Source organism: Hemicordylus capensis, chromosome 1 (assembly GCF_027244095.1).
Source record: "Hemicordylus capensis ecotype Gifberg chromosome 1, rHemCap1.1.pri, whole genome shotgun sequence".
In the NCBI taxonomy this organism is placed as follows: domain Eukaryota; kingdom Metazoa; phylum Chordata; class Lepidosauria; order Squamata; family Cordylidae; genus Hemicordylus; species Hemicordylus capensis.
In genome coordinates this window covers 23,123,524-23,137,695 of record NC_069657.1, presented here as the reverse complement: position 1 = coordinate 23,137,695, position 14,172 = coordinate 23,123,524, and positions in this window count along the sequence as shown.

Here is a 14,172-nt window from a genome sequence, read left to right as displayed (position 1 = left end):
AGGGTTCCTAGTAATTTACTCGCCTAGAAAAATGCATGAACAATGTGAATGCAGTCATTGTAGTCTGATTTAAAAAGATTAAACTGAAGTATAAATATAGGCCGAGTTTAGACAAAATAGCAAACAAAATATAGGCCGAGTTAAGATGAAATCCTTTATTTTGGTCATTGACCAGCAGAATATTTAATAAGCAAAACAAAACAATTGGTTTACAAGCCATTAAATTGAAACAATAACTAAGACAAATTAACCAAGCTATAAAACAATTCTTTTGCAACATAATACTGTACTTACAGACAGTAAGGATTAAAAATAAAATAGATCTGTATGGCCTCGAAATTTTACTTTCAAAGAGGTGATAAGACAAGTTCAGATATCCTTATAAAAGAGGCAGTATACTGTAGGAGGACATGAGTGGTTGATTCTAATTTGGCATTATTGTCTAAGGATCTTATAGGTTTTATGTGAACTGCGGCTAGATTATCCATCGCACAACGCATAAAACCATGTCTTTGACATCTTGGTATCAGTCTATGTGGCATATTGCCATATCTGGAAAATTGACCCATATTATTCGTCTTGGAGCGGGTCAAGCTAATTCTAATGATTTTTTTCATGATATGGTCAGATTTTATTCTGTTCACAAATCAAGATAATTTTGTCATTCTCCTCCATCTAATTATCTACATATCTGGAAAGATGGTTAATGGATGTCATTATGTATCAGTTTTACTATTCATGCTTCTGTATTGTCTTATTAAAATAAAAAAATAATTTTAAAAAAAGGAGTGGTTGATTCAATGGCACCTGTACCACAGCGGCAGAGCTGAGCTACGTACGGTATTTTCTTATGCTTTCTTTCTAATACAGCCATAGGAAGGGCATTAAAACAGGCAGGGGTCAAAGCTCTTCTAAATTTTGACACTGTTATCTGATTCAAATAGCTTGTTGGCTTTAAAATGGGAAATTGGTTGCTCAGGAATACATCTCTTGGAAGGCAAGCTTCAACTGATTCCATATCCATCACCCATTGTCCAAGTCCTCTCTTATCCTGCTCAAAACCCATCTTTATAAGAACTTCCTGTGAGAAACCATAGTAACTAGCTGACCGGGCGCATAGCATCTGCTCCTCTGGTAGCGCCGCCGCTGCCGCCGGGCCCGAGAGTGCCGCCGCCGCCGCTGCAGCCGGGCCCAAGAGTGCCGCCGCCGCCTGGCCTGCAGCGCCCGTTGCCTTGCCTCTGCAGCTGCCCAGCCAGGCAATTCTCCTGGGCGCACCAGGACCAATCAGGCGCCCCCGCAGCCCAGCCAATCAGCTGGGCTGCCGGGACGCACGTTCCAAAGGCACACCCAGGAGAATTAAATATATAGATATAATTTCTGTTAAAGAGATCTTTTCTGCTTAGAATTAAAATTATCAGCTAATGTCAGAGGAACTAATCCTACAGGAGAGACAGACAACCTTAGCCAATAAGCAAAAATGCATAACCATAATTCCATCTCCACCTTAATGGTGGAGCCAGCATAGCGTAGTGGTGACCGGGGTGGACCATCTTAAGCTAGGGATGTGCACGGAACCAATTCGGCGCTCCCTTCCTGAAGTGCCAAGCCAGTTTGGTCCGCCAGCATTCAAACTGGTTCGAAGGGTGGGGTTGCTTTAAGGGACAGGGAAGGCCCTGCCTACCTGTCAGCCCCCACCCTGCCGCTTTCCCCCCACCAGCACGCTCCAAAAAAGCAGGTGTGCTGGGCTGCAGCATTTCTGCTTGCAGCCCCCGTCAGTGTCTCCACGCTCATGGCATGCGTGCACCTCAGCCATGAGTGTGGTGGCGATGATCAGGGCTGCAAGCAGGAACGCTGAAGCCCCATGCACCTGCTTACTTGGAAAGCACCGATGGGGGGAAGCAGCGGGGTGGGGGCAGGGCCTTCCCTGTCCTTTAAAGCAAACCCCCCACCCTCCTGGGAGTGCATGAACTAATTTGTGCATATCCCTACCTTAAGCTTCCCAAAAAGCTTTTTTTTTTTTTTTTGCCAGACTATCAGCACAAAATAGGGGCTTAAGGAGGTGGAGCCACTTAAAAAATGCAGCTTGTGTAAAGTTGACAGAATAAAGGATTTTAACTTCAAAACCCATCTGGTGGCTACTTGGGGACGGGACTTCTCCATTGCTGCCCCGAGGCCTTGGAACACACTTCCTGCTGAAATAAGAGCCTCCCCACCTCTTACAACTTTTAAAAGGGCAGTCAAGACACATTTGTTCACCCAGGCTTTTAATTAGACATTGTTTTAACTGTGTTTTAATAGTTTTAACTTTTCAGTTTTAATTGTTAAAATGTTTTAATCTTTTATTGGCTGTTTTTATTATCCTGTAAACCGCCCAGAGAGCTTACGTTTTGGGCGGTATATAAATGTATTAAATAAATAAGTAAAACAAATAAACTCCTGAATCCGGACATAGCAAGGTTGTAGTGGGCCCAGGGACAAGAAGTGAAGATGGCCCTCTGGGCCCCTTGATTCCTCCTCCTGCCCTGCCCTCCAAAGTCTTTAGAAGAACTATAAGGATACTGTGAAAACTAAAACGTTCTTGGCATGCCCTTTTCTCCTGCTTCTATGCAAATATCACAGACTCTCCATGCACACAGAGACTCACACACACACACATACTCCCCTAGCTCAGAAATATTTTAACCTATATTTATTTTTATAATTACCTCATATATTCATACATCAACAATGAAAAGTGAGCTGTCACCCAACTGGCAGGTCCCTCCCCTCCAATAGTATAGCAGCACACCCTCACAGCTTCCCTCAGGCTAAGAGTCCATTGTGAGAGACAGAATCCTAGTGGGGAGGCCAGGCAGGCATGTGAAGGCACAGATGACAACTAGAAGAACCCCAGTTACGGGTAAGCAACCTGTTGTTCTTCAACATGATCTCTGTGGTTCACACTCCTGGGCATATCACAAGCAACTTGTGGGTGATTCAAGAGAATAGTGTTAATGGAACTGCCCTGGGGTGATTGGTGAACACTCCAAAATTGTGTTTGGTCTTTGTGTGGGGAGATTAGCACAGGGTGGAGCAGTTCCACGTCAGAATAATTTTTGTGCAAATCTTTGGTGGCAGGAAAATGGACTGAGAGAGAGATGCTGAAGTTCAAAAACAAAGGTTTTATTTGAGGGTAAGGGCTACAAATTAAGTGAGAGGGAGTCAATTTAGGCAATATTACTACTAAAAATACATTACAAGATTAACCAGATAACTGAAAAGAGGAAATTTAGTTTAGTGTCCAAATTAAAGTAGCTTCCAGCTGACCAGAGAAAGGAGACTGGAGAGAAATAGGTTTTTGGATTTAAGCAGAGAGCAGGGATAGGAAGCCCAGAGGGGCGCAGGGATTACTATACAACCTTGTTCCTCCTTTGGTGGTGGCTGGATCCTTGTGGCTCTGGCACAACCGAGGGACCTCTCTTCTCAAGGATGGACTGGGAAGCAGCAGGCAGGAGCAGGGAACTAGATGGCAAAGATAGAGCCAAAAGTGTCTGTTCTTGAGTAGCCAACTTCTGGTGACAGCATGGCTGGCTGGGCAGATCGGACCAGGCAAGAGGGCCAGGCAAGAAGACTGATCTAGAGGCTGTAAATTTTCTTGGCACAAAGTGGAGCACACAGAGGAGCATTCTGGAGGCCAAGTGGAACCCCGTATGGAGCATACTGGCTCAAGGAAAAAGGGGCAATTAAAACCCAAATCATGTCCTAGGGGAAAATTCCAGTTGCTCTTCCTTCTTGAACAGAGTAGTTATGAGGATTCTCAAAAGGTTCCATTATTTGTGTTTGCTGTGCTGCACTACAACACAATGTCTGAATGGGTTAAGCATACCCTGTTATGTAAATGGATTGAATGGACGTGCAAACACGATATCTCTTTGATTGGAAGGACCTAATAAACTACTCAGTATTTTAATGGGTACATCTCTGAGTTTCTATCATTCCCTTAGCTTTCTTCTGATAGGGAGGGAGTTTGCATCTCAGAACCTTGTCTGACTTCCCTGCTGAGGTGTGTGTTTGTTTGCTTGATTTGTTTGATTTGTATACCACCCTTCCAAAATGGTGCAGGGCAGTTTACAATTAAAACAAACCATTAAAACAGTAAAGAGCAAAAACAAAAATTAAAAACAATATAACAACAATTAACAATTTAAAAACATTTTAAAACAACAATTAAACAATTGCAGTACTTAAAAACCCTGAAACCAGGTTAAAATATTAAAACCGATTTCAAAACCCTGGAAAGCCAGGCCAAACAGATACATTTTAAGGGCTCTCCTGAAGGCTAATAGAGAATTCAAATTATGGATTTCCGCAGGGAGCACATTCCACAGCCCCGGAGCAGCTATAGAGAAGGCCTGTTAGCTTGTTTGAGGCATCTATGGAGGGGAGGTAGACCAAAGAGGGGGTCAATCTCCATGCAGAGAAAGACCTTGAACAGAGAGTTAACTTCTGCAAGTTAACTCTAGGATCTACTTAGGTATCCCAGCATAGGGAAGGTGCGAGGCTAGTTCCCTTTCAATTTGGCTTTAGTAGCTGCTAAATCTGGGAGTTATTGTCCCACTGCCTACTAAGTGACTGATCCCCATGTGCCAACAAATGGAGAGTTCACGATCCTGTTGAGACTCCTGAGCATGTCAAGAGTAAGAATCCACAAGCCTGTGGTCTCAAACATAAGCAGAGAGGCTTCTGGGAGCCCACAGAAGATCAGTGCTAGCAACAATAGTGACTGGGGTACTGCTCTGCTGAAGGCTGTATCCTGCAAGGCCCCTTGTGTCCAAGGTACAATGTTTCACAAAGGCCATAGGAGTGGCCCAAGCTGCTGCCTTGCAGATGACTTCTAGTGGGACTGCCCTCTCAAAGGCTGCTGATGAAGCTACTACTTTCATAGAATGAGCCCTGATGTTTCCAGGGAAGGGTTTCTTTGCCAAAGCGTAGCATAAGAGGATGGCCTCCACCACCCAGCAGGAGAGTCTGTGAGCAGAGATTTGTGCTACTTTGTTAGGTCCTCCATAGGCTACAATGAGTGAGTGAGTTTTCTGAAAGGAGACTGTCCTGTCTATGTAGAATGCTAGGGCTCGCCGCACATTCAAGGACATCTTCACACATCTGTGTCAGAAGATGGGTTAGGAAAGAACACTAGAAGAGTAGTAGGTTCCGAATGGTGAAAGGAGAGACTACCTTGGGAAGGAACTTAACATCTGGCCTTAACACAACTTTGTCCCTGTGGAAGACCAGGTAAGGGGAGTCCATTCTGAGGGCCTTTCACTGACTCACTCATCTAGCTGATGACATAGCTATAAGAAAGACCATTTTTAAGGTAAGTAAACACAGGTCCGTAGAAGCTAGAGGTTCAAAGGGGCTCCTCATAAGTTGAGAGAGGACCAGAGGGAGATTAGGGATGTGCACAAAACCGGTTCGCCCAGTTCGGTTCGGATCCGAACCAGGAGGGGGTGGTTCGGTTTTGGTTTTGTCCGAATCACCCCCTGGTTCGGTTCGGATCCGAACAGGTTTGGACTGGTTTGGATTGGTTTGGATACCTTAAAATTGGTAGGATGGTATCTGGCACCCAGGGGTACCTGTCACCCAAACCCCAAAGCAATCGGACACTTGTACGATTTTTTATGAATTTTTGAAAATTATTTTCATTTTTTCCTCATAGGATATAATGGGACTCGAACCAGGCCATTATTCCTTATTGTGGAGCACCCATGGGTGCCAACAATCATGCAAACCCTGAAGCAATCAGACACCCCTATGATTTCTTATGAATATTTGAAATATTTTTAATTATTTTTCTCACAGAGTATAATGGGACCTAAACCAGTCCATATCCCCTATTGTGGAGCACCTAGGGGCACAAAATTGGGGTGGGTGGTAGACAGACAGGGGTGCCTACCACCCAAAAAATCCCAAGGTAATTGGACATTCCTATGATTATTGGTGAATTGTTAAAGTATTTTTGAATTCCTCATAGAGAATAATTAGGATTGCAGCAAATGTATAGCTTCACGTCGGGGGGAAAGGGGTGTCGTAGAGTGGAGTGTGGTGGGTGGTAGTTCCTAGGGTGGGCAAGGAAGCTATCAGAATTATTTGAAAGGAATTGGGCAAAGGGGTGATTTTTAAGTGATTTTTGAAGTTTACGCATCTTTAAGGTTTTTCTCCATAAAGAAGCATGGAGGTGTCAGCAAATGTATAGCTTCATGTCGGGGGGAAAGGGGTGTCATAGAGTGGAGTGTGGTGGGTGGTAGTTCCTAGGGTGGGCAAGGAAGCTACCTGAATTTTTTCAAAGGATTTGGGCAGAGGGCTGATTTTTGGTTAATTGTTGAAGTTTACGCGTCTTTAAGGTTTTTTTCTCATAATAAGTTATAATGGAGCTTTCAGCAGCCCCATAAGTGCACATGGGGGGTGCTGGGGTGGCCCAGAGCAAGTGGTGGTGTAGTGCACATAGGGTGCCAACCACCCCCATGGGTTTCTAGCCTATGGGGTACAGGGTTCTCTTGTTTCTGAGGTATTGAGTGTGGATTCTATGATAGCATATTAGAGTGGATTCATGGTGTCTCATTGAAAATCTCATTTGCTATCATAGAATCCACACTCAATACCTGGCAGCTGTGTAATTGGGTGTATAAGCCGATGGGCACTTGTAGAAAGTAAACTTTTCTGACAAAAGGAGCATTCAGATGTTGATTGACGGGAGGCAGATCTTGGAAAGGTGGAAGCTGACCATTTCCCCACTTTGTAAGGCTTGTTAGAGGATGTGGGGTAGCTCATAGATTTAGCTGCTGATCTGAGCTTCTGAACAATTTCTAGCATTTTGCATTCTATTTTATTTCCTGATGAGGCTTTGCCAAAGGGAGGGTCTTCAATCCTCATGTGGGCCTCATGTGCCAGGTCAGAGGAACATAGCCATGCATGTCGTCTGTTTGGTACCACAGTGGCCATAGTCTTGGCTGCAGAATCAGAAGAGTGGCGTGAAGAATGTAACTGTTGCTTAGCGAGACAATGCATCTCTCTCTGGAAGGCCAAGACGGCATTCTTCTGATCCATAGGTAACTGCTCTAGGAATGGGAGAATCTTTTCCCATAAGTGGTGATTATAGTGTCCCATACAAGCTTGGTAATTAACTATCTTGAGCTGTAGGGCTGACATGGAGCACAAGCATCTCCCAAACAAATCTAACTTATTTTCTTCTCTGTCTCTAGGTGCAGACAAAAGATGGTTCTGGGCACACATCTGAGATGTCTCCACCACCACTGAATTAGGTGTAAGGTGCTTTAAAAGACATTTGGCATCTTCAGACTGTATCCTCTCTAGTGGTTCTGCAGTTTCTTTGAAATAAGAGGTAAGGGTGATGGTTTCTAATGCCTTTAGCAGGCAAGAAAACTGGGATATGAGTGTCTGAATCAATCAATATAAATATTGGATCTGGGTCCTGAGGTTGTTGCTGCTGTATCTGAATTCCCAACATCGTGGCCATCCTAATAACATAATCTGCACAGACCTTAGGAACTTCTGATTTGGGTGGTTTAATCGCTATTTGTTTGTTACTTCTTTGTGTAAACCGCCCTGAGCCATTATTGGAAGGGCGGTATAGAAATCGAATGAATGAATGAATTGATTCTTCTGGAGAGGGAGAGGAAGCTGTGTCCGACTGGACAGACTGTTGTTCTATGGATGTCAGTTCTTTCTCTGATTCCTCTGAAGTTGCCGGTTCCTCTGGGGTTTGTGCCTTTCTTGGTGAACCAGGCTGAAGGGACTGCCTAGGGATCAATGATGCAGTAGATGTGTTGTGCAAATGGGAGGTATCTCCCTCCTGAAACTTTTGAGCTGGCAGAACCTTCTGAATTGGAGACATTTCATGCCCTCTGCACTGGAGAGACTTTTCTGTGTACTCTTACATGGTGACTTGACAATTGCCTGTGTCCTGGTGAGTGAGATCTGTCATAACGCATGTCTTGAAAGACAGATCTGTTCACCCAGGCTTTTAATTAGTATTGTTTTAATGGTTTTAATGCTGTTTTAAAATATTATTTACAAAAATTTCTTGTTGTAATGTTTTAAACTATTCATTTTTTAAAAACTAATGTTTTCATATTTATAAACCGCCCCATCCAGAGGCTCTGGGTGGTGTACAACTTTTTAAAAAGACATAAAACCCACAATTCAAACACAATGCTAAAAACAATATAAAAACAATTCAAAAACGATTAAAACCATTTAAAACTAATTAAAATACTTTAAAAAAAACAAAAACACTTTACAAGCCTTGGAAGGCCAGGCCAAACAATTAGGTTTTAGGGCTCTCTTAAAGGCCGACAGCGAGCCTAAACTGCGGATATCTGCCGTGAGTACATTCCATAGACCAGGAGCAGCTACAGAAAAGGCCTGGTTCTGAGTTGCCACCAGATGTACCAGTGGTAACTGGAGATGGACCTCTCCAGATGATTTCAATGAGCGATGGGGATCATACCGAAGAAGGCACTCTCTAAGGTAGCCCGGACCCAAGCCGTTCAGAGCTTTAAAGGTAATAACCAGCACTTTGTATTTTGCCCGGAAACATATAGACAGCCAGTGCAGCTGTTTTAAGACAGGCATAATATGGTCTCTCTGGGTTACCCCCAGATACCAATCTGGCTGCCGCATTTTGAACTAACTGAAGTTTCCGAACTGCGTACAAAGGCAGCCCCACGTAGAGCGCATTGCAGTAGTCAAGCCTGGAGGTTACCTGCTGATGCACCACTGTTTTGAGATCGATCTCTTCAAGGAATGGACACAGCTGTCGAATCAGTTGATGCTGATAGAAAGCACTCCTGGCCATAGCCTCCACCTGAGATACCATGGCCTGGATCCAAGAGCACTCCCAAGCTGAGTACCTGTTCCTTCTGGGGAAGTGTAACCCCATCCAGCACAGGAAGATCTAACTCATCCCTTAAATTCCAATCCCCCACAATTAGCACCTCCATCTTGCTTGGATTCAGCTTCAATTTTTTATCCCTCATCCAGCCCATTACTGCCTGTAGGCAAGCATTTAGGGAGTGAATGCCATTTCCGGAGGAGGAGGAGGAGGAGGAGGAGGAGGTGGAGGATAAATAGATTTGGGTGTAATCAGCATACCGATAACACCCTGCACCAAATTTCCTGATGATCTCACCCAGTGGTTTCATGTAAATATTAAAAAGTATTGGTGACAGAATGGAGCCCTGAGGGACTCCATATAATAGCTCCCATTTTAAAGAGGAACTGTCACCAAGCTCCACCATCTGGAATCTGCCTGAGAGATAGGAGCAGAAACACTGCAAAGCAGTGTCTCCTATCCCCAGTTCCTCCAGCCGATCCAGAAGGATACCATGGCCGATGGTATCGAACGCTGCCGAGAGATCCAAAAGAATCAACAGAGTTACACTCCCTCTGTTGATTCTCCGCTAAAGGTCATCCATCAGGCCAACCAAGGCAGTCTCAACCCCATATCCCGCTCCAAAGCCAGTTTGAAATGGGTCTAGATAATCAATGTCCTCCAAAACTGCCTGGAGCTGGTTAGCCACCACTCTCTCAATCACCTTGCCCAACCATGGGAGATTGGAGATGGGCCTATAACTGTCCATCACTGAGGGATCCAGGGAAGGCTTCTTTAGAAGTGGTCTAATCTATGCCTCCTTCAAACAAAGAGGCACTCTATCCTCCCTCAGCGATGCATTTATGATATTAACTAAGCCATCCCCAACAATCTTCCTGCGAGATAAAAGCAGCCAAGTCAGGCAAGGATCCAGAGAGCAAGTGGTAGGCCGCACCGCCCTAAGCAGCTTGTCCACGTCATCAGGCATCACAGACTGAAATTGATCCAATCTAATACTGCAGGAGGGATTGCTGGGCATCACCTTAATAGACTCTGCAGAAACAGTGGAGTCCAAGTCAGCCCAAATACAGGAGATCTTGTCCGCAAAGAACCATTAAAAGCATGATAGCAGAACAAAGTCCCCGGGGATTGCTTTGAATTGGAAGGAGCCTGAATCAAACTGCTCACAACCCAGGATAGCTCTGCCGGACGCGAACCCACAGAAGCAATGCGCTCAGACCAGAATTATTATTCTTTTTGCCACATGCACCACCTCCGTATAAACCTTCAAATGGGCTCTATGCTGTGTCCTGTCACATTCAAGCCAAGTTCTCCTCCACTTGCGCTCCAGTCGCCTACCTTGCTATTTCAGACCCCGTAACTCCACTATATACCAAGGGGCCACTTTTAAAGCAGATCGGAAGGGATACTTAGGAGCAATCGTGTCTACTGCCCTGGTGAGTTCCAGGTTCCCACCAGGGCATCAACAGAATCGCTGGCACAACCAACATCAAAATCCTACAAGGCTTTTTGGAATCCTACTAGATCCAACAGCCATCTCAGGCAGACCATCTTAATACAGTAAGTCTTCCACCTCTGCAGGGCTGGGTTGTGGCTGTGAAACCAACCTTAACCAGGTAGTGGTCCGTCCATGACAATGGGGAAACCACAGGATCCCACACCCACGGAACACCCCCCGATCCAAACAAAAGACCAAATCAAGTGTGTGGCCGGCAACATTAGTTGGTCCTGAAACTAGTTGGGATAGGCCCATAGTTTTCTTGGCTGCTATGAACTCCTGAGCCGCACCAGATAAGTCAGCCTTTCAATGGATATTGAAGTCACCCAGAACCAAAAGTCTGGGTGACTCCAACACCAACTCCAAGACCAGCTCCGTCAGCGGATCAGTTGGGCAGCAGGGTGGACGGTACACCCACAGAATCCTCAATTTATCCCTAGTTGCCAGCCTTAGAAAGACACACTCAGTGTAAGTCAGCTGTTGCACAGGGGCCCTGGTAAGGGAAATGGTATCCTTATGGACCACAGCCACTCCACCCCCGCCCACATCCCGTAGCCTGCTCCACAACAGAGTAGCCTGATGGAAGAAGCTGGGCCCAAACTGGGCCACTAGCTTCCCCCATCCAGATCTCAGTAATACAAGCCAGGTCGGCTCCCTCATCCATGATCAGGCCATGGATGATTTCAGTCTTATTCTGAACCAACCTGGCATTGCAAAGGAGCAAGGCTAGGTTCTGTGGGAAGTTGGAACTGCTCCCCGAGGCCAAATTGCTGACAGGGCAGCTGGAAGTGGAAACAGCTACTAAATTATTGGTTTCCCTTTCCCTGTAACGGCCAGCTGCTCTGCCAATGCCAATTCTTCTATTCCCCAACACAACAGTAATAGCTGCCCCAGAGCCACTGGACACACACCCGGCATCATTCTGCCCAAGGGAACCCAAATGCATGACAACAAAAGGCCTGGCACAACCCAATAAAAAGGGAGAACTAACAACATACAACCCAGACCTCCAACCCCACCTTATAGCTCCCTGCCAGTCTCCAGTCCCACACTGAAGGCCCAGAACCGAAGGCCGGCACCCTTTGGCGGCCGGCTTCAGTGGTTTGCCGGCTACACCTCTGGCATGCCTCCCTCCAATATATGCTGCCAAGGACTCCAGAAATCTCTCCTCTAATGAGAGATCTCTGGTCCTTGGGGACAGGTGGAACAAGTCAAGCACTCAAAGAGCGGGTACAGTTGGAATAGGGCAGCAATCAGGCAGACCCAAGCCGGTCCATCAGAAAGTCTGAGGCTGCAAAAACAAACCTCCTCGGTCGAGACAGGAATGCGCAGGCAGGGTGAGATGGCTGTTTGTCAGGAGAGGTCAGGGAGCTGACAGAATCTATCCGCTGCCTCAGTCTCAGGGGAGACTTGAGAGGGTGGACAATGACTATTTAGTCATAGTCCCATGTTTTCATTGTGCTCCTTGACTTTCATTACTAGAGCTTGCAGATCATCCGCATTCTCAGCTATCAGAATGGTGTCATCAGCATAGCGCAAGTCATTGATGTTTCTTCCTCCAACTTAAAAACCACACTCATCTTCTTCCAATCCAGCTTCTCTCAGTATATGTTCAGCATATAAATTGAATAAATAAGGAGAAAGTAGACAGCGTTGTCTTACTCCTTTGCCAATCTGGAACCAGTCTGTTTCACCATGTTCTGTCTGGACTGTGGTTCATACTTCTGGGCTTTGTGCCTGCACAGGCACAAAGCCCAGGAGTACAAACCACAGAGACACATCATCAAAAAAGCTGCTTTGTGCGAAAAGAAACTGAAAAGGAAATATTGGGAGAGTAAAAGCAACCCTGATCACTCAAAGAGAAAAAATAAAAATGGCACAGCTGTGTCTCTACTCAGCCACCTAATGGCGCAGTGGGGAAATGGCTTGACTACCAAGCGAGAGTTTGCTGGTTTGAATCCCCACTGGTATCTTTCCCAGACTATGGGAAACACCTATATCGGGCAGCAGAATGGAACCCAGGCCTGTGTCTGATTCCATTTTATTAAGGAATAAATTAAATGCCTGAACTCAAGGTGAACTGACACCCTGGTCTCATGACTGCCTCAGCTAACTGCTCTGTGAAGGAAGAGGCAATCCTGCATTGTATTATGAAATGGGTACTCAAAGAAACACAAGCTATCAATATGCTAAAATGTAACTCACTATCAGATAATGTCCATGGAAGAGGCCAGAGGCTGAGCTCACTTTTCCTGTTGCAAGAAGTCAATGTTAATCCTTGTCAATGATAGCTCTGCTCTGCCCAAAGGGGCTGCTCAATTGCTGTCTATAGAAATTCCACTCTAGGAAACACCTGTAGATTTAGTCCTTTTATTAACACCTTTTTAACACCTTCTGGGACCAGGCCAGGAATCTGGGGACAAGAGAGGATGCCCATTTGCAGCTCAGAGATGCAGATTTGCTTTGGGCAAAACAGAACATCCCCTCCCCAAGATAGCAGCTAACAGAAGATGGGATTGAGATCACCCTGGACTAACCAAATATCCTGAGCTAATTTTGATAATTAAAAGACAATATCCAGAGGATAACAGGAATGGACATTTTTTGTGATCCAGGAGACTCAAATGGACATCAAAGGATGGAACCACTATGAGAAGGAGTCTCTGGACATGGCAGATTAGCAATCTTGCCTAACAAGCATACTTGCTCAAGAGCCATCCCAGAGTTTGCTGCTAAAGCCGTGGGGCTAAAAGCAGGAACTCTTTCCATGGACAGGAACTGTCTGTGACTTGTGCTGTGCAGTGAGAAGTCCAGACTACCCAGTCATGGTGCTTCACTTTGCTCTGAGCAGCTGACCCCAGCCTGCTTGACTACTTGAAGCTTGTACCTCAGGCTCCTGTTCTCCAGCACCCGCATTGCTCCTCCATCTGTAGCCTGCATCGCTCTTAAGTTCCAGCAATGAACAATTCCTTTGAAGCCTTCTTTGTGAACCTGGTGAGATGCCTATTCAACGCAGAGCCTAGCCTGCTCCCCACTTTCCTCCTCCTTACTAATCACTCCCACCCCCTTCCTAAGCCCCCCCCCCCCCGGCTTCCTTCTTCCTCTGCTTCTCTCTAAATGTTTTATTAGGACTTGTTAGATGCTAGATTGTTAGATAGCTGTAATTACTGATTGCACACACATACATTAGTTAGGCACATTACACTACGCTTTGAATCGGAAACATGCTTTTAATGTGGATTATTTTATCCTGATGAGCAACTGTCTATAATAAAGCCCATTGAACTTCCTGAGTGTCTCTCTCTCTGTTTGCGCGTCCAGATCCTACATGCTCACCATCCCCAAGAACCAATTCAGTTTGTGTATGATGTGACTTTCCCTCTTTCCCTCAGGTGTAGTTCACAACAATGGGCCATCAGAGGGGCCAGGACCTTTGTGAAAAATCCTTGGAGCTGAGGACAGCCCAAAGGATAGTCTATTCCCGTGTATTTGAACCTTAGGAAGGCCCGGCTGCTGGAGTGTATAGGTACATGGAGATAGGCCTCCTTTAGATCCACTGAAGCGAGGAAGTCCTTGTGGTGAAGAGCTTCTGCTATCGACCTCAGTGACTCCATATGGAGTCTTTTGTGACGTACCCACTTGTTGAGGTACTTTAAGTCCAATACTGCTCATTTGGACCTGTCCTTTTGGGGGATGGTGAACAAAATAGAATAAATGCACCTCCCCTCCTAGCCGTGAGGCACATGCTCCACCGCTCCCATGTCCACAAGGTGTTGGGATTGCC